This window comes from Sapajus apella, unplaced genomic scaffold (assembly GCF_009761245.1).
Source record: "Sapajus apella isolate SASKATOON/1434 unplaced genomic scaffold, GSC_monkey_1.0 scaffold1, whole genome shotgun sequence".
NCBI lineage: Eukaryota > Metazoa > Chordata > Mammalia > Primates > Cebidae > Sapajus > Sapajus apella.
Window position 1 is genome coordinate 20,353,574 of NW_022436941.1, and position 20,620 is coordinate 20,374,193.

Here is a 20,620-nt window from a genome sequence, read left to right on the forward strand (position 1 = left end):
TTTGGTGTCTAATCATATTAAGCAGCCAACTCCAAAAATCCCAAAACCAACTAAAGAAATACATCCTTAAAATTCTGTTCCTCTAGAACCTCTCCTGGTACCAAAATCTGTATTAGTCAGGGTTCTCAATAGGGATGGACTTAACAGGATATATGTATATATGAAAGGGAGCTTATTAAGGAGAATCGACTTACACAATCACAAGGAAAAGTCCCACTACAGGTTGTCTGCAAGTTGAGGAGCAAGGAAGCTAGTGGTAGACCAGTCCAAGTCCCAAAACCTCAAAAGTAGACAAGATGACAGTGCAGCCTTCAGTCGGTGGCCAAAGGCCCGAGAGCCCTGGCAAACCACTGATGTAAGTCTAAGAGCCCAGAAGCTGAAGAACTTGGAGTCTGCTGTTCAAGGACATCAAGTGTCCAGCACAGGAAAAAGAGGAAGGTCAGAAGTCTCAGAAAGTCTGCCCTTTCCAACCTCTTCTGCCTGCTTTATTCTAGCTGTGCTGGCAGCTGATTAGATGGTGCCCACCCAGATTGAGGGTGGGTCAGCCTCTCCCAGTCCACTGACTTAAGTGTTAGTCTCCTTTGGCAACACCCTCACAGACACACCCAGGAACCATATTTTGTATCCTTCAATCCAATTAAGTTGACATTCAATATTAACCATCACAATATATAATAAAGAAAAATCAGAATACTTTAAATAAAAAAAATTTTACTGTAGATTAAGAACATCTAAATAAATGGATACAGTGGTCTGTGTTCTTTGATAGAAAAAATGACCACTGTAATGTTGCTAATTGTCTACAACTAATCAATATAATTACTGCAATTATGACCAAAATATCATCAGGAAATTCTTTCTTAGACGTGACAGAGTCATAAAATAATTAACCAAAATAGCTAGGACTATTTAGGAAAGGAGACTAATGAGGAGTCTTGGCTCCTTGTATGCTGAAACCATGATCATAATCATCATGATCATCATCATTGCTAGAGTGTGTTTGGACCCACTAAATTTCACATTGAAATTGGATTCCCAGTGTTGAAGGTGTGGCTTGGTGGGAGGTGTTTGGGATGTAGGGGTGAATTCTTCATCAGTAGCTTGGTGCTACACTCACAGGAGTGCATAAGTCTCACTTTTAGGTACCCTCAAGGACTAGTTGTTGAAAAACCCTGGCATCTCTTTCTTTTTCTGTCTTGCCTCTTTCTTACCACTTTATCTCTGAAGAGCTGGCTTCTGTTTATCGTCTGCCATGGGTGGAAGCAGCCTGAAGCTCTCACCAGAAGCAAATGCTGGTTGTTGTCATGCTTCTTGTACAGCCTGCAGAACTATAAGGCAAACAAACCTCTTATCTTTATAAATTACTCAACCTTGGGTATTCCTTTGTAGCATTCCAAAGAATTAAGACAATCCTCATTTTCAGCAATTATTGAAATAGAGTGGTGCTTAGAGAGCTAAAAGCACTTAGTAAAGTAGAAGGCCTAAAAATTGTTCCACATAACTATGAAATTAGTTTATAACAAATGTGGTATCATAAAGGTAGAATAGGAAGACCACTTGACTCATATATAATGCCCAAACCATACAAAAATAATTGCAGTAATGATACTTAAACAGCTAGGTTAGTCATTAGAAAACCAAAAATGTTAGCTCTAACCACATAACAAAGTAAATTCCAGATAAGGTGATATTAAATGAGGAGAAAAGGAATACATAAAATAGCAAAAAGAGGGAAAGCATATACATATTTGTGTATGATTATTAATAAAATAAAGCTATATGCAAATTTCAAAAGTAGTAAAATTTGCACATATCCCAGAACAGTGTGGTAAGATTCATAAGACAAATGCTTAAAAGTTAAACACAATATCTCTTTGAGAATGTGACATTAATATTTATAATTTATTGTCACCTGGCTTCAACTCTGTGTGCTTTCAGTGGTGAAGGCTCTGTATTAATTTCTTGGTTATAGAGAGTCTTTGTGAGATGGCTTTCTCAGATGCTGGTCGTAGGTAACAGTCAACATAATGACTGGAACAGAACATCATATCTCAATACCAACACTGAATTTAAGGGATTCAAAGATTCAAGGATTCATAGGTTGCATATTTACTAACATGAAAGTTTATTGTTCAACAGGTAATATTGGCTGATATCCTAATGAAGACAATAAGCCATCCTTCAGGCTGTTTGTCTCACAGATATGATATCTGGAGAGACACAGCTTTCACTCCAGGAGTATCATTAGAAACTAGATCCTCAACGCACATTCAAGTAATCCTAAGGTAAGAAAGTGGAGGACATAGTCTAAGAAGAAAGTGAGAACACAGGGAGTCTTCTTATCACAAATTGGGTCTTCTAGTGGACATATTGAAAAGACTTAAAGGAAAGGAGAGGAAAGGGGTTTGAATAGGATTATGGATGTGCTCAGTAAAACAAGGATAAAGAACCCTGTGACACAGGGTAGCATAAAGGCTTAGACATTTAGTTTGATTAAGGTAAATAGTGAATGTTTACTTCAGTTCCCATTGAAGATGGATAGATTTTAGGGTTTCTCAGACCTGTGGCAATTAGTCTAAGCTAGAGTTCTGCAATTGAGTTATTTTGATATGAAGCAGTGAAAGAACAAAACTTACTGCATACAGGAGAAAGTTTTGCATTTTCAAATGCAGTTATTCAAAATACGGATGATGTCTCTTGTGTTTATGCATAGCCTGATAGGCAAGGACTGAATTATATAAATAAGGTTCATGAGTTGTAGAAAGAGGAATGTGTCAAAAAGCTATAAAGGCATCAGTTTATAAGATTCAAGTGGTCATGAAAGCTGAATTCATTATCACCATCTTCAGGATCTCACAATGGACACAGAAAGGTTACTAGTAGAACAATTTGAGGGCGATTTTGAGAGTTGGAAACTTCAGATTTATGAGAATGTATAATACACAGGAAGGAAATATAGTATCTGTATCAAATGATATGATAGAATAAATGAAGAGAGACAGAAAAGAGGAAACAAAGGCAGAAGATGTGCTTACAATGAGTATCAATAGAGGATGATACCAGAATTAGGGCTTAGAAGCTGGTTTTAATAAACAACTAATATTTAACATTCATATGCTCCTTCTATGTTTAGACACTATCCTAGAGTCATTACTAATTTAACTTGTTTAATCCCCATTAAAAACAAAAACAAAAGAAAACACTAGGAGATGTATGTCATTCTTAACTTCATTTTGTCTATTAGTAAATGAAGGCCTAGAGAGGTAAGGACCCTGCTAGGGTCATGAGACAGTATGTGTTGGAGCTGACATTCACACTGACTCTATCTTCAAAACCCTTTGTCTTAACCTTTAGGACTTCAAAATAAGGAATTCAAGAACAGTACAATAAATCAAAGAACACTGTATTAGCAGAAAAAATTTAACAACTCAGTAATATTAAAGAGTTGATTAAACAGTTTATAGAAAAATGTTAAACATTACTGAAGCTATACCAGAATTTTCATCGTGAATATCAAGTTTTGAAAATTTAATTACCTATTATTTCTAATATATGAGCTTTGATAAGAAAAAAAAAATGCTATATGTAGACAGGATCTGGTTTCATGAGTATGCAACAAGTGAAGTCACATGATGCTCTGTGCTTACAGGAGCCTCATGCTTTGTTTAATGCTTTAACACCAACAGAACATGATTTAATAAATTTTGAACAAGGAGCTTTGCACTTTAATTTTGTGCTAGACCTTGTGAATTGTATAACTGGTCCTGTACATACATAATTAAATATTAGATAATTAAATATTTCACAAATTATCCCAACATGCCAATATACTTAAATTTCATGTGATTTTAGCCAAAGCAAAAGTGATAAAAATGTTATGGTATTGAAAATTTGGAATGTATTATTAAAAGGTAAAAAAAATTAAGTTTGCCATATGTGCCATGTTTAAAACCAATGTATCTCTGATTTTTAAAAGAGGAAATTTGATGCAACTAAATAATTAATGGTAAGGTAGTTTGGAAGGATATCTCAATTATCCATAATGAAAACCCTACAAGTGTTCCAGGGAGCAGTTGCAGCCAAGGCAGGTGTGCGGTGGGGGGAGAAAAGAGCCAACTTAGTTTTAGGAAGAAAATGCACAGAGAAATGAGAAGGCAATCCCAGAGCATCTGTCAGATCTACATGAAAAGACAATTTGAGAACAGATGGGAATGGAAAGTAGAAAATTACTTTCATACACATCTAGGCATCTTTTGGCCAGCAGTGAAGAATTTGGTACAATGGGCTAAGTCCTTTAGGACACACTAGCCAACATGGATAAGAAAAGCCTTTCGAATCTGCTAGGCTTTTGCTAATGTCATTTTAGCCATTAATGTGTAGAACAAAAGAATACCAACTAATCCTTTAGGGGTCCAAGCAGAGATGTGTGTGGCAGTGTAGGGTCTCTTAAAAATTTTCTGCTTCGATGTATAGGGTAATAAAGTGAAGATAAAAATTCTGTTCAGTAACACATTTACATATTAAGCATGCCCAGAATGAGGATTTAGCCTTTCAAATAAATGCAATTCAGTAATAAGAATAATAAAAATTTGCACCAGATTGTTATTTTGCTAGATAATAGAAAGACTGGGTGTTTTAGGTCAAAATAGACCTCTGACAAAGATCTATTGGCTACACAAAGATTATAATTTATTTTCCTCTCTTCCTCCTCCTCTTCTTCCTCCTTCTCCCCCACCTTCTTTTCCTCCTCCTCCTCCTAGCAAATATGTGTGTGTGTGTCTAAAGAACTTATAATATTATTATATAAAGACAATAAGAGTTGAATGGAATTTAATAATTAAACCTTTTTCACTATATCTTCATATTAAGGTATATATTTAGTCATAAAAATTCTATAAGCCAAGTGTGTATGCATGCATGTGTGTGTATAATTATTTACTTATTTTTGTAGTTTCATGGGGTATATGTGCAGGTTTGTTACATAAATATGTTGCATAATGGCGTGGTTTAGGCTTCTAATGTGTTCATCACCCAAATAGTAAAAAGTGCACCCAATAGGTAATTTTTCAACTCACACCTCTTTCCCCCATTTTGAAGTCCCCAGTGTCTATTATTTCCATCTATATGTCCATGATTACTCAATGTTTAGTTCCCACTTATAAGGAGAATATGTGTTATTTGATTTTATGTTTATTTCACTGTGCATAATGGCCTCCAGCTCCATCCATGTTGCCACAAAAGGCATAATTCCATTCTTTTTTGTGGCTGCATATATACTACATTTTCTTTGTTCCATCATCTGTTGATGGACAAATGGGTTGATTTCATGACTTTGGTATTATGAATAGTGCTGTGATAAACATACAAGCAAGTATATTTTTATGTAATGATTTATTTTCCTTTGATAGATGACCAGTAGTGGGGATGCTGGCTCATATAGCCATTGTATTTTAAGTTATTTGAAATCTCAATACTGTTTACCATAGAGACTGTACTAATTTACATTCTCAAAATAACAGATGTTGGTGAGGATGTAGAGAAAAGGGAAGACTTTTTCTTTTCTTCCCTTTTCTCTGCATCCTCACCAACATCTGTTATTTTTTTGTCTATTTAATAATGCTCATTCTTAATGGCGTAAGATGATATTTCATTGTACATTTCTCTGATGACTAGTGATGTCGAGAATTTTTTTTGTATTTTTGTCATTGTATACAAGAATTAACTCAAAATGGATTAAATATTTAACTATAAGACCTGAAAGATACAAAATCCTAGAAGAAAACCTAGAGAAAACTCTTCTAGACATTGACCTAGGCAAATAATTCATGATTAAGACTTCAAAAGGAAATGCTATCAAACAAAAATAGACAAATGGGACTTAATTCAACTAAAAATGTTCTGCATAGCAAAAGAAATTATCAACAGAGTAAACAGACCATATATAGAATGAGGCAAAATATTCACAAACCATGCATCTGACAGAGAACTAACATACCACATCTACAACCAACTTAACTCACCAAGATAAAAACAAGTAACACCTTTAAAAAGTGGGTAAAGGATATGTACAGACATTTCTCAAGATATATATCTACTATTTAATTGTCAAAACATTGTAAATGAATTATAAGAAAGTCTATTATTTTCAGTCAATAAACATGGGTGTTCTCTTAAGTGGCAGGAGAGATTTTAGTTTCCCAACAACTGGTTGTTGATTTCAGATTCTCAAGTGGATTATGTTGCAGGGATATTTTTGATTATTATCAGCCTACCTTTTGACAAACTATTAATATTACATATCCAGAATAATACCTCTGCAGTACAAGCCACCATAGAATTCTTGGAACATGAGAAGGATCCCAAAGCCAATATCTGAATCACGAAATTGATACTTGGGGAATGCAGATTATATGAAACATATTTTTCTCATATTGTATTCCCAGCAAAGGGCACAGAGGCTGTCACATAGTAAACATGCAATAATGTGCTTTATTCTGAAGTAAATGGTTTAAAACACTTGTGTTAACAGAGGAATTGTGCTTTCCATTTATATTTAATGAGCACATACTAAGTGCTAGGGAGCTGGGGATTTGGGTTCAAATTTGATTTAACCTTACATGACTTATTTTTGAATCCCCAGTTATCTTATTTCTAGAATGGAAATAATTTCCCTCCTACCTGAAAAGGTTTTTGACAGTTAAAAATTTAATTGACTATGAAAGTAATTAAATTTAAATTATTATAAAATGTTACTTTAATAACATATTTTTGTTCATTCAGCAGCAATAATTTTTGTAACACTTGAATCAACTGTAAAGCTCAGAATGTGTAGATAGCAGTTCATCAGATTTATTCCTTAGAGCTGAAGGCTAATTTTAATGCTTGAATTTGCTAATCAACCATGTTATAAATCCCTTACATAGTTAATATTGTATTATTCACAATCTCTTATGCTTAGTTTAATATATGAAAGAGACTATTTTGAGTACTGTACTTTCCCATATAATTTATATATTCACAGTGGATGCCCTCATTGAATCTGAAAATTTTCTCATTAAAGCTCAATTATATTCTATAACATAGTTTATCTGAATTGTTTCTAAATTTTTTCAAGTCATTTTTCAGCTGCTGAATTTTTAATAGAATACAGCTAAGCTATATTCTTGACCAAAATGCATAATTTCAGTTTTTTTCATTTTCTTTTTGTCATATACACTCAGAATCCTCAATTATGTTCATGTTGGCTTGGCCTAATTTTATCAATTTAGTTTTGTATTAAATATTTTGGCCTTAGACATTACACTAAGGGATACCATTAAATACCTTGTAGTTACTTAAATGATAAGGAGAATATGTATCTTCATATTGCCTTGAACATCTTTCATTACTATGTTACACTTGTAACAACAAATAAATATTGATATATTATTGTTTACTCAAGTCCATAGTTGATTTAGTTTTTTTTTAACCTATATACATATATTTTTGTATTCTAAAATCCTATCTAAGATACCAGTTAAATTTAATCAACATGTTTCTTTCAGTTCCTCTTGGTTCAATTCTCCTTTCTGCCACCATGTGAAGAACAACGTGTTTGCTTCCCCTTCTGCCATGATTGTAAGTTTTCTGAGGTCTCCACAGCAATGCAGTACTGTGAGTCAATGAAATCTCTTTTCTTTATAAATTACGCAGTCTTGGGTATTTCTTCATAGCAGCATGAGAATGAACTAATACATGTGTTTTTTGGCAAATGCACAATGGTATGTATTAATCATTATAGTATCATATAGAATAGTTTCATTGTCCTAGAAAGTCAAATCTCCTAAGCTTTATTTATTCACCCATTCCTCCTTTCATTTAGAATGGATTTGTTTCTTTCATGCATTTTTATGTCTTGCTAGCTCATTTTTTTTCTTAGAATAATATCTCATTTTATGACTGTATCACAAGTATCAATAGCAAAATAGACCAAGCAGAAGAAATAATCTCAGAGCTTGAAGACTATCTTTCTAAAATAAGGCAGTCAAGAATAGAGAAAAACAATGAAAAGGAATGAATAAAACCTCTGAGAAATATGGGACTATGTAAAAGGTCAAAATCTGTGACTGATTGGGGTACCAGACAGAAATGAGGAGAATAGAACAAAGTTGGAAAACATACTTCAGGATAAATGATTTTTCTAATATATTGTTGAATTTGGTATACTGGTATTTTGTTGAGGATTTTTTCATCAATAGTTAACAGAGATATTGGCCTGTAGTTTTTTGCTTCTTTCTACCCCTTTGTCTGGTTTTGGCATCAGGATAATACCAGCCTTGTAGAATGAATTTGCAAGTATCCATTTCTCCTCTATGTTTTATAATAGTTTGGGTGGAGTTGCCATTAGTTCTTCCCTAAATGTTTGGTAGAATTCAGTAGTCAATATATTGGGTTTGGTCCTTTCTTTACTGGGAAATGTTTTATTATGGATTCAATCTTATTGTTGTGTTCACGTTTTGGATTTCTTCATAGTGCAATGTTGGCATGTTTTGCATGTGTCTTAGAATTTATCCATCTCCTCTAAATTTTCCAATTTATTGGTATATACTTTCTCATAGTAGCTACTAATGATCCTTTGAATTTCTGCAGTATCAATTACAATGTCTCCTTTATATCTCTAATTTTATTTATTTGGGTCTTCTTTCTTTTTTTCTTCATTAGTCTGGCTAGAGATTTGTCAGTTTTGTTAAGCTTTTGAAAAAATAACTTTTTGTTTTATTAATGTTTTGTGTTGTTTTATTTCAAATTCACTTATTTCTGACATAATCTGAATTATTTCCTCCCACTAATTTTAGGCTCAGTTTGCTCTGCTTTTCTAGTTCTTCATGATGCATTGCTAGGTTATTTTTCAACGTTTTTCTTCTTTTTTTGATGTAGGCACTTAGGGCTATAAATTTCCTGCTTAGTACTGGTTTCACTGTGTCCCATACATTGTGGTATGTTATGTTTTCATTATCATTTGGTGGAAAGGGAAGTAAACACGTCCTCTTTACATGGTGACAACAAGGAGAAGTGCCAAGCAAAAGGGAGGAAAAACCTCTTATAAAACCATAAGATCTTATAAGAACTTATTCACTATCATGCGAAAAGCATGAAGGTGATCACCCCCATGATTCAGTTACCTCCCATGAGGCCCCTCCCACATGTGGAGATTATGGGAACCCAATTCAAGATGAGATTTTGGTGGGTACAGCCAAATCATATCAGATGTTTCTTTGTTGAGTGCCTGGGAGATCTGCCCAATGCTGAAAATAAGGTGTTGAACTCTCCAGTTACTGTTTTGGGGTCTATTTCTCCCTTTAGCTCTAAAAATGTTTGCTTTGTACATCTGGGTGCTCCAGTGTTAGCATATATATTTATAATTATTATGTTCTGTTGCTGGATTGACCCCTTTGCCATTATATAATGACCTTCTTTATTTGTTCTTATACGTATAGCTACTTCTGATCTTTTTTTGGTTTCCATTGGCAATGAATATCTTTTTCTACTCTTTCATTTGCAGTATATGTTATCTTTGTAGGTGAAGTGTGTTTCAATGGGTCCTGTTTATTTCATCCATTCAGACACTGTACATCTTTTGATTTGAGAGGTGTGTCATAGGGGTTTGTTGTACAGATTATTTTGTTACCCAGGGTATTAAGCATAGTACCCATTAGTTATGTTTCCTGATTCTCTACCTCCTTTTACCCTCCACATTCCAGTATGCCCTAATGTCTGTTGTTGTCCTCTATGTGTCCATGTGTCCTCATCATTTAGCTTCCACTTATAAGCGAGAACATGTGATATTTTTTTCTGTTCATACATTAGTTTGCTAAAGGTAATAGCCTTTTGCTCCAGCCATGTTCCTGCAAAGAACATAATCTTGTCCTTTTTGATGGCTGCATGTTATTCCATGGTATATGCATACCACATTTTCTTTATCCAATCTATCATTGATGGGCATTTTGGTTGATTCCATGTCTTTGCTGTTTTAAATAATACTGCCATGAACACACATGTATATGTGTCTTTATAATGGAATGATGTATATTCTTATAAGTATGTAAGTATATAAGTATATTCCTTTAAGTACACCCAGTAGTGAAATTCCTGGGTCAGATGGTAGTTCTGCCTTTAGGTCTTTGAGGAAAACACCCTGTTTTCCATAATAGTTGACCTAATTTATACTGTCACGAACAGTGTGTAAGCATTCCCTTTTCTCCACAACCTTGTCAGCATCTGTCATTTTTAAACCTTTCAATAACAGCCATGCTAACCGGCATGAAGTGATATCTCATTGTGGTTTTGGTTTTCATTTCTCTAATAATCAGTGATATTGAGCTTTTTTCATATGCGTTTTGGGCACATGTATGTCTTCTTTTGAAAAGTGTCCCTTTTTGTTCTTTGCCTATTTTAATGGTTTTTTTCTTGAAAAATTATTAAGTTCCTTATAGATGTTGAATATTAGATCTTTGTCAAATGCCTAGTTTGCAAAAGTTTTCTACCATTCTATAGGTTATCTATTTACTGTGTTGATAGTTTCTTTGCCTTTGCAGAAGCTCTTTCCTTGAATTAGATCCCATTTGTCATTTTTTGCTTTTGTGGCAATTGCTTTTGCCATTTTTGTCATACAGTCTTTGCCAATTCCTATATCCAGAATGGTATTGCCTAGGTTGTCTTCAGGGCTTTTTATGGTTTGGGATTTTACATTTAATTCTTTAATACATATTAATTTTTAATACAATATAAGGAAGGTGTCCGTTTCAATCTTCTGCCTATGGCTAGCCAGTTATCCCAGAACCATTTATTGAATAGGGCGTTCTTTCCACATTGCTTGTTTTTGTCAATTTTATAAAAGATCAGATAGTCATAGGTGTGCAGCTATATTTCCATGCCTTCTACTCATTTCATTGTTCTGTGTGTCTGTTTCTGTACCAGTATCATGCTATTTTTGTTACTGTAGCCCTGTAGTGTATAGTTTGAAGTCCAGTTTTGTGAGGCCTCCAGTTTTGTTCTTTTTGCTTAGGATTACCTGGACTTTTTGAACTGTTTTCTTCTTCCATATTAATTTTAAGACAATTTTGGGTTTTTTTGTTTTTTAGTTTTGTGAAGAATGTCATTGGTAGTTTAATAGATCATTGAATGTATAAATTGCTTAGGATAATATGGCCATTTTAGCCATATTGATTCTTGCTATCCATGAGCATGGAATGTTTTTCCATTTGTGTCATCTCTGATTTTTTTGAGCAGTAGTTTGTAATTTACCTTGTAGAGATCGTTCACCTTTCTGGTTAGCTGTATTCCTAGGTATTTTTATTTTTGTGGCAATTGTGAATGAGATTCTGTTCCTGATTCAGCTCCTGCTTGACTGTTGTTGGTGTGTAAAATGTTAGAGACTTTTTAATGCCACTTTCGTATACTGAAACTGGTGAACTTGGTTTATCAGCTTAAGAAGCAGAGCTTGTGAGCCATGATATGCAGTTTTCTAGATGTAGGATTATGTCATCTGCAAACAGGGATAGTTTGATTTCCTCTCCTCCTATTTGAATGTCCTTTATTTCATTTTCTTGCTGATTATTCTGGCCAGAACTTCCAATACTATGTTGAAGTGAAAGAGGGCAACCTTGTCTTATGCTGGTTTTCAACGGGAATGCTTCCTTGCTTTTGTACATCTAGTATGATATTGGCTGTGGGTTTGTCATAAATTGCTCTTATTATTTTGAAGTATGTTCCTTCAATACCTACTTTATTGACAGTTTTTTAACATGAAGTAGTGTTGAAATTTATTGGAAGCCATTTCTGCTTTGTATTTTGATTTATATGAAGATCAATAAATGTAATTCATCACATAAACAGATCTAAGGACAAAAAACACATTTTCTCCATGCAGAAATTAAACCAGCCTTGCATCCCAGGGATAATGCCTACTTGATCATGGTTTTCGATGTGTTTCTGGATTCAGTTTGCCAGTATTATACTGAGGATTTTTGCATTGATATTTTTCAAAGATATTGACCTGAAGTTTTCTTTTCTGTATGTGTGTCTCTGCTAGGTTTTGGTATCAGGATGACTCTGGCTTAAAAGAATGAGTTAAAGAGGAGTTCCTTCTCCTCAACGTTTTGGATTGGTTTCAGTAGGAATAGTACCAGCTGTTCTCTGCACATCTGGTAGAATTTGACTGTGAATCCATCTGGACCTGGGCTTGTATTGGTTGGTAGAATATTTATTACTGGTTCAATGTTGGTGCTTCTTATTGATCTGTTCAGGGATTTAACTTCTTCCTGGCTCAGTCTTGGGAAGGTATATGTGTCTAGCAATTTATCCATTTCTTCTAGATTTTCTAGTTTACGTACATAGAGGTGTATATAATATTCTTTGAGTTACTTGGATCTTCTCTTTTTTCATGTTTATTTACTAAACATACTTTATTTACTAAACATACGAGTTCAGCTAGTGGTCTATCTACTTGATTACCTTAAAGAAACAACTCCTGGATTTGTTGGTGCTCTGAATGGTTTTACATGTCTCAGTTTCCTTCAGTTCAGGTCTTATCTTGGTTATTTCTTGCCTTCCACTGTCTTTGGGGTTGTTTTTCTTTTAGTTATCTAGTTATTTTAATCATAATGTTAGGTTGTTAAATTGAGATCTTTTTAACTTTTTGATGTGGATATTTAGTACTATAAATTTCCCTCTTAACACTGCCTTAACTGTGTCCCAGAAATTCTGCTATGTTGTATCTTTGTTCTCATTAGTTTAAAAAAACTTATTGATTTCTGCCTTAATTTTCTTATTTACCCAGAAGTAGTTTAGGATCAGGTTATTCAATTTTCATGTAATTGTATGATTTTTAGTGAATTTATTAGCCTTGATTTCTAATTTGATTGTGCTCTGGTCCAGGAAACTGGCATGATTTCAGTTTTTGCTATTGCTGAGGAGTGTCTAATTCCTGATTTTGTGATTTATTTTAGATTATGTGCCATGTGGCAATGAGAATTATCCTGTTGTTTTGGGATGGCGAATTCTGTAGATGTCTATCATATCCATTTTATCTGGTACTGATTTTAGGTCCTGAATATCTTTGTCTCCTACTATTACTGTGTGGAAGTCTAGATCTCTTTGAAAGTCTCTAAGAACTTGCTTTATGAATCGGGGTGCTACTATTTTGGGTGATTATATATTTAGGATAGTTAGGTTTTCTTGTTGAATTGAACTCATTATCATTATATAATCCCCTTCTTTGTCTTTTTTGACCTTTGCTGATTTAAGATAGGTCTCTTGAAGACACCATACCAATGGGTCCTTGTTCTTTATCTTGCCCTCTGTGCCTTTTAAAGGGGCATTTTAGCCCATTTACATTCAAGATTATTATTGATATGTGTGGATTTGATCCTGTCATCCTGATGTTAGCTGGTTATTTTGCAGACTTGTTTAGATGGTTGCTTTATAGTGTCATTGGACTGTGTATAGAGGCTGAGAGTGGTCTTTCCTTTCCATATTTAGCACTTCTATCAAGAGCTCTTATACGGTAGGTTTGTTTTTAATAAATTTCCTTACAATTTGCTTGTCTGAAAAGGATCATGTATCTTCTTTGCCTGTTATGCTTACTTTGGCTGGATATGAAATTCTGGGTTTTTATTTTCTCTAAGAGTGTTGAATATTGACCCCCAATCTTTTCTGGCTTGTAGGGGTTCTGCTGAGATTCACTGTTGGTCTGATGAGTTTCCCTTTGTAGGTGACTTGGCCTTTGTCTCTAGCTGCCTTTAACATTTTTTCTTTCATTTTGACCTTGGAGAATCTGATGATTATGTGTCTTGGGGATAGAAATAAATACTTCTTGTGAAGTAACTTACCGGGGTTCTCTGCCTTTCTTGAATTTGAATATTGGACCTGCTAGATATGTTGAGAAGGTTCTCATGGAAGATATCCTGAGAAATGTTTTCCAAGTTGGTTCCATTCTCTTAATCTCTTTCAGGAAAACCAGTAAGTCCTAGATTCAATCTCTTTACATAATTCCATATTTCTCAAAGCTTTCTAATCCTTTTCATTCTTTTTTTTCTATTCTTGTCTGTCTTATTTTACAAAGCCAATCTTCAACCTCTGTGATTCTTTCCTCTATTTAGTCTATTCTGCTATTAATACTTATAATTGCATTATAAAATTCTTGTAGTGTGTTTTTTGGCTCTGTCTGGTTGGTTACTTTCTTTTATATTTTGGCTATTTTGTTTGTCAGCTCCCACACTATTTTATTGTGATTCTTACCATTTATGGATTGCATTTCGACATATTCCTACATCTAAATAATCTTCATTCCTATCTATATTCTGATTTCTATTTATGTCATTTCAGCCATCTCAGGCTGGCTCAGGTTGTATAGTTAGTGTGGTCATTTGGAGAAAAGAAGACACTCTGGCTTTCTGAGTTGTCAGGGACTGTGGTGACAGTGGGACCCATCCTCGTTTGCATGTTCCAGCAGCAGCAGCAGCAGTGTGGTAGGGTGCTCACTTGTTAGCTGTGTCAATTAATACAAATAAAATATTTATTTTACTTTATTTAGTCTTTCTCTGACACTTTTCCTTTATTTAGATAGATCTGAGTTTCTCGCCACCATTTATCTACTCTCTGAAGAGTATCTTTTAACATTTGTTACAGGCAGATCTACTAAAAATAAATTTATAATTACTTATCTGAGAAAATCATTTTCTTTTGCTTTTGAATAATTTTGGTGAATACAAAATTTGAGGTTGATGTTTTTCCTTTATTCTTCATTCAATACTTCAAATACTGGAGAACCTTGGATTTAAAATTTAAAAATTAGCATCCAAACAAAACAAACATTCCACTCGCTTCTTGCTTGCATGCTTTGCAATGTGAAGTATGATGTAATTCTAATAATTATTCTTCTATTGTTAAGACGTTTTTATACCCTATGGCTTCTTTCAAGATCTTCTCTTTGTTTTCAAATTCATATGATCTTCATATGCAGTTTGCATATGATATGCCTTGGTGGTATCTATCCTCCTCAGTGTCCTGTGAGGATTCTATTTTCATTTTTTAAGGCAAATGTTATTTAAATGCATAAAAATAAAATTTAAAAATATGTGGAATAGGCATCTACTCATCTTCTTTTATAAAGCTTTGCTTCTGTTCAACCTCTCTATATCTCTATTTCAGTTGTTTTTCATTTCCATTCACCCATTCATATAATAAAACTTTTTTTTCCATTTATTTATTTTATTGCATTTTAGGTTTTGGGGTACATGTGAAGAACATGCAAGATTGTTGCATAGGTACATACGTGGCAGTGTGATTTGCTGCCTTCCTCCCCATCACCTACATCTGGCATCTCTCCCCTTGCTATCTCTCCCCACCCCTCACCATCCCTCCCCTATTTCCCCTCAACAGACCCCAGTGTGTAATGCTCCCCTCCCTGTGTCCATGTGTTCTCATTGTTCAACACCCACCCATATAATAAAATTTACTGAACATTGGCCAGGTGCAATGGCTCACACCTGTAATCCCAGCAATTTGGGATGCTGAAGTGGGTGGATCACCTGAGGTCTGAAGTTCAAGACCAGCCTGACTAACATGGAGAAATCCTGTCTCTATTAAAAATACAAAATTAGCTAGGCATGGTGGCACACACCTGTAATCCCAGTTACTTGGGAGGCTGAGGCAGGAGAATTGCTTGAACCAGGAGTTGGAGGTTGCGGTGAGGCCAGATTGTGCCATTGCACTCCAGCCTGGGCAACAAGAGCAAAATTCCATCTAAAAAAAAAAAAATACTGGACATCTAATATGTGTCAAAACCTGATTTTGGAAAACAGGACCATGATGTTTATATTTGTTTTGCAAAATTCTCGGCAACTATTACTTGAAATATTCTGCTTTTCTGTTTCCCACCTCCTCTTCCGTTTCACATTTTAGTTTGAAAAGTTTCTATTGACATCTCTTCAAACTGAATAATTTTTTCCTTGGCCATGTACAATTTACTGATATGCCCATATGATTTTGGATTTTATCATTTAATTTCTATTTTTTCTTAAGAAATTTTTCTCTTTTTACCTTACTTATCTGTTCTTGCATGTTCTCTACTTTTTTCCATTAGATGCCTTAATTTATTAATCATTGTTGCTTTAAATTCTCTCCCTTCTGATAATTATAAAATTGATGTCATATATGAGTTTGCTTCTGATGCTTGTTTTGGCTCTTCAGACTGTGGGTTTGTTTTCTTTCTAGCCCTTCATATGCCTTATAAATTTTTGGTAAAAGCCAGACATAATCTATTGGGTAATAGAAACCAAGATAAACAGGCGTTTATGTGAGATGTCATGTTAATCTGGCTAGGAGGCTGGATGTTTTTAATGTTTGTTGTAGATGTAGATATTGGAGGCTTTGGGTTCCTCTAGTGTCTTGGTTTTTTCCTGCCCTATGTCTTTAAGCCAACAATGCCTCCTTAAAGAGATTGTAACTTTCAGCTGTTTATGATGTAATCCACTGCTGTAACAGGATATCCATCAATGTTGTATTTAAGTGGGGAAGAAGGGAAGTATTCTGTAATATGATTCTTGGTGTTTTCAGTGAGCTTGAGTTTCTATGCTATGACATTCAGAAATGTTTATCAGCTTCATCTTTTTTATAAATTTTTTCCAGTTAAGTGAGATATGAAAACTAAAGTGAGCTTGAGTTGGCTGTCCTTCCCTCAGATTGAATAAGGTTCTAGTAAATTTTCTTCCCTTGGAAAGTAGGGTCCTGTTGTTAAATACATTGTGGGCATATTTCAAAATGGCTACTTTTGTCCTCAACTTGCTAGAAACATAAAGTGATTTTTCTTTGCTCTTTACCTTGAAATTGGTGGGGTTTTGAGGGATAAAAGCCATGAAAGCATAGAGTCCTAGGATTCTGGCCTCAGAAAAGCTGCTGGTGTCACGTACTGATAAGAACAATTAAACGGTAATTTTGATGAACTGCTGTAGGCCTTGTGGAGCAGCATGAGGGAAAGCAACTACTCAACCTAATTTTTGGTGTTTTGAAGGCTGTCTTTTCTCTCTGATTGCTTTCATGAACCTCCATTTGGGACTTCCACCAATATGGCTGACTAGGAAGAGCTCCATCTTTGGTTCCCAGCCAGAACGAGCCAGAAGGTGAGTGATCTCTGCATATCGAACAGAGGTGCCAGGTTCATCTCATTGGGACTGGTTAGACAGTGAGTGCAGCCCAAGGAGGGCAAATGAAACCAGGGTGGGGCACTGTTTCACCCTGGAAGCACAAGGAGCCAGAGAACTCCCTCTCCTAGCCAAGGGAAGAAGCCATTAGGGACTTTTCCAGACACTCTGGCTCAAATAATGTGCTTTCCTCATGATCTTTACAACCCACAGACCAGGAGATTCCCTCTGGTGCCTACCACACTAGCACCTTGGGTTTCCAGCACAAAACTGGGAAGCCATTTTAGCCACAGCAGGTTGTTTTTTTTTTTTCTTTCTCATATCCCAGTGGCGGCTGAAATGCCAGCAAGATAGAACTGCTCATTCCCCTGAAAAAAAGGAGGCTGAAGCCAGGGAGCCAAATGATCTGGCTTGGCGGGTCCCAGCCCCATGAAGACCAGCAAGCTAAGATCCACTGGCTTGAAATACTCACAGCCAGCACAGCATCCGCCATTGCTGAGGCTCAGGTAGGTGGTTTTAATCTTGCCTGTGTATAAACAAAGTCACTGGAAAGTTTATACAGCAACTGGGAAGAGCCCACGGTAGCTCACCAAGGTCTCTGCAGGCAGACTGTGACTGGACTCCCTTCTTGCTGGGCAGGGCATCTCTAAAAAAAGGCAGAAGCCCATCAGGGACTTATAAATAAAGGCCCCATCTTCCTGGAAAAGAACACATGGGAAAAGGGGCAGTTGTGGGTCCAGCTTCAGCAGACTTAAGTGTCCTTGCCCAGCAGTTCCCAGACCATTTATCCTTGACTGGGAGATACTTCATACAGTAGAGCTCTGGCTGACATCTGGCGGGTACCTTTCAGGGGTGAAGCTACAAGAGGAAGGCACAGGCAGCAATCTTGGCTGTTCTGCAGTACCTGTGGATGATTCCTATTAGGCCTCCAAGTCTAAGCCTGGCTATTTAAGCCTTGGTGAGCCACACATACACCTCTGGATGGCCCCCAGGAGCCAGGAAGTCTGAAGTAACCAGGCGGCCACAGAAAGAGGCAAAACAACTTGTTCTTGCCTCAACTAATAACTGCAACCTGCATCCATTGCTACTGTTCAACCTTGCAAAGTTTCCCCCGGACATTGGGTTTCTCAAGACCGCCACCCCTGTAACTATGTAATTTACTGCACCCTCCCCTCTGACTGCAACTGATACTCCCCACACTTATATATTCATGCTTGTTTGTAATAAATGACCCCCCCGTTGTGATCACACATCCCATGACACCCTCTCCCTCCCCAAGATAAATTACTGCCATTAGCTGACCATTTTCCCCAACTATATAACCAATCCCCTCTCCTACCCCCTTTGCCTAACTCCTTTCTCAGACTTGGCCCTCTTGCATCCAAGCATGAAATAAATGGCCTTGTCTGGTGGTCTCTTTACGTGAGTGACACACGTGACAATCGGTGCCAAAACCTGGGACGAGGGAACTCCTACAGGAGACCAAACCTCCTGCCTCCACCCTTGTGTTTCCTCTGTGAAGAGACCTACGTATGACCTAAGTTCATCAGACCAGTCCGCGCATCCACTCACCATTCTTAGATCAGGTAAGCAGTTTGCCTCAACTCTCTTCTTTAGCCCGTCTCACTGCCTGTCAGCTTCCTTCTCCTTTCAGTGGAGACAAGAAAGACAGAACTTTCTTGAGGTTCATGAACAGAAAAAATCCTACATTGGTCATGGAACTGGGAAGACAGTTTTCCTTCAGTGACTGATCATTGCAGAGACATTTGCTCTGGTCACCATGGACACTGGTTTCCTTCAGTGACCGATCATTGTGGAGACATCTGCTCCGGTCATTCACTCACACTCATAGGGGGATGCCCCCTTTGATCAATTCACCCCAGGTTCAGACCAAGTTTTAGTCTGGGAGACCTGCTAAACTGCTTGGTCATGCATTCACTGTCCTTGTCTCCACCACTCTTCTTAAACTATGGGCAATCTCCCACCCTCCATTCCTCCCTTCCCCTCCCTTAGCCTGCAGCATTCTAAGTGTCTTACTTTCTTCTGTAATTCTGCTTGGCCTTAGTATACATTGGACAATGGCCAGAAAACAGCACCTTTGATTTTTCTGTCCTACAGGATCTAGACAACTTTTGTCATAAAATGGGCAAATGATCTGATGTCCCCAATGTCCAGCCACTGTTCACACTTCACTCCCTTTCCAGACTCTGCTCCCAATGTGATGCCTTTCAAATTCTCCTTCTTTCCCTCCTATCCATGCCCCTGTCCCTAGTGCCAGTGCAGATTACTCACTCTAGTAGACCCTTCTGATCTTTCCCTTCCCCTCAGGCTACTCCTCATCAGGCTGAGCTGAACTGTTATCTCCCCACTGACCCATCCCCTCCCTTGCGTATCTCCTCTGTCACTTCCCCATCCCACACAGGCTCTGGGACACAATTCAATCTAACAGTTTCCCCTTTGAGAAGTGGCTGGAGCAGAGGGCATACTCAGGGTGCATGTTCCTTTTCCTCTGTCCCAAACTGGTCAGCATTTGGGATCTCTTTCATCAGATTCCACTAAATATATCCAAGAGTTTCAATATCTAACTCAGTCCTACAATTTAACCTGGAATGACTTACTTACATGTCATTCTAACATCTACTCTTTCTCCAGATGAACAAAATAGGGCTTATAATCTGGTTCAATTTTATGCTGACACCCAAAGATGCCATAAGCCAGCTCTCCAAGAGGGTGTCAGGGCAGTACCTAGGGGAGAACCCAATTGGCAATACCAGGTGGGCTCGCCTCCAAGCATGACTATATCGTCTCTTGCTTAGATGAAGGACTTAAGTGGGCAGCTTACAAAGCTGTTAATTATGACAAGCTTAAAGAAACAACCCAGGGCAAACTTGAAAATCCTGCCCAATTCATGGCCTGCCTGGCAGAAACTCGTAGACGCTTCACACCACTAGACCCAGAGGGGACAGAGGGTCACCTTACTCTCAATATGTATTTTATTACCCAATCTGCCCTAGACATTAGGAAAAAACTTCAAAAACTAGATTCACGCCCTCAAACTGTACAATAGGCATAATCAACCTCACCTTCAAGGTGTTTTAAAAATAGGGGGGAAGCAGCCAAGCGACAACTCATTTCAGAGCTGCAACTGCTTGTCTCCTCAGTAAGACAAACCCCAGCCACTGTTTCAATGACAGCTTTCAGGTATGCAGGCGACTACAGTCGGATGCCCCATCAAGCCATCCTCCACCAAGGCCTTGCTTCAAATGTTAGAAAACTGGCCACTGGACCAGGGAGTGCCCACAACCTGGGGCTCCATCCTGCTTCAAATGCCAAAAGCTTGCACATTGGGCTAATGAATGCTCACAGCCCAAGACTCCCTCTAAGCTGTGTCCTGTCTTTGAGGAACCTCACTGGAAATCAGATGGTCTGGCTCATATTAT

The 20,620-nt window shown here is 36.8% G+C and overlaps 1 long non-coding RNA gene across 1 annotated transcript; it reads right to left on the minus strand.

Annotated features, from left to right (window-relative positions):
* Nucleotides 1-683: 683 nt before the first annotated feature.
* On the minus strand, nt 684-18,860 carry LOC116544853. The gene is made up of 3 exons (XR_004266080.1): nt 18,753-18,860; nt 1,913-2,031; nt 684-1,320 (listed from the first exon to the last, which is right to left on the minus strand). It is a non-coding gene; the product is annotated as an uncharacterized LOC116544853 (long non-coding RNA).
* Nucleotides 18,861-20,620: the final 1,760 nt, after the last annotated feature.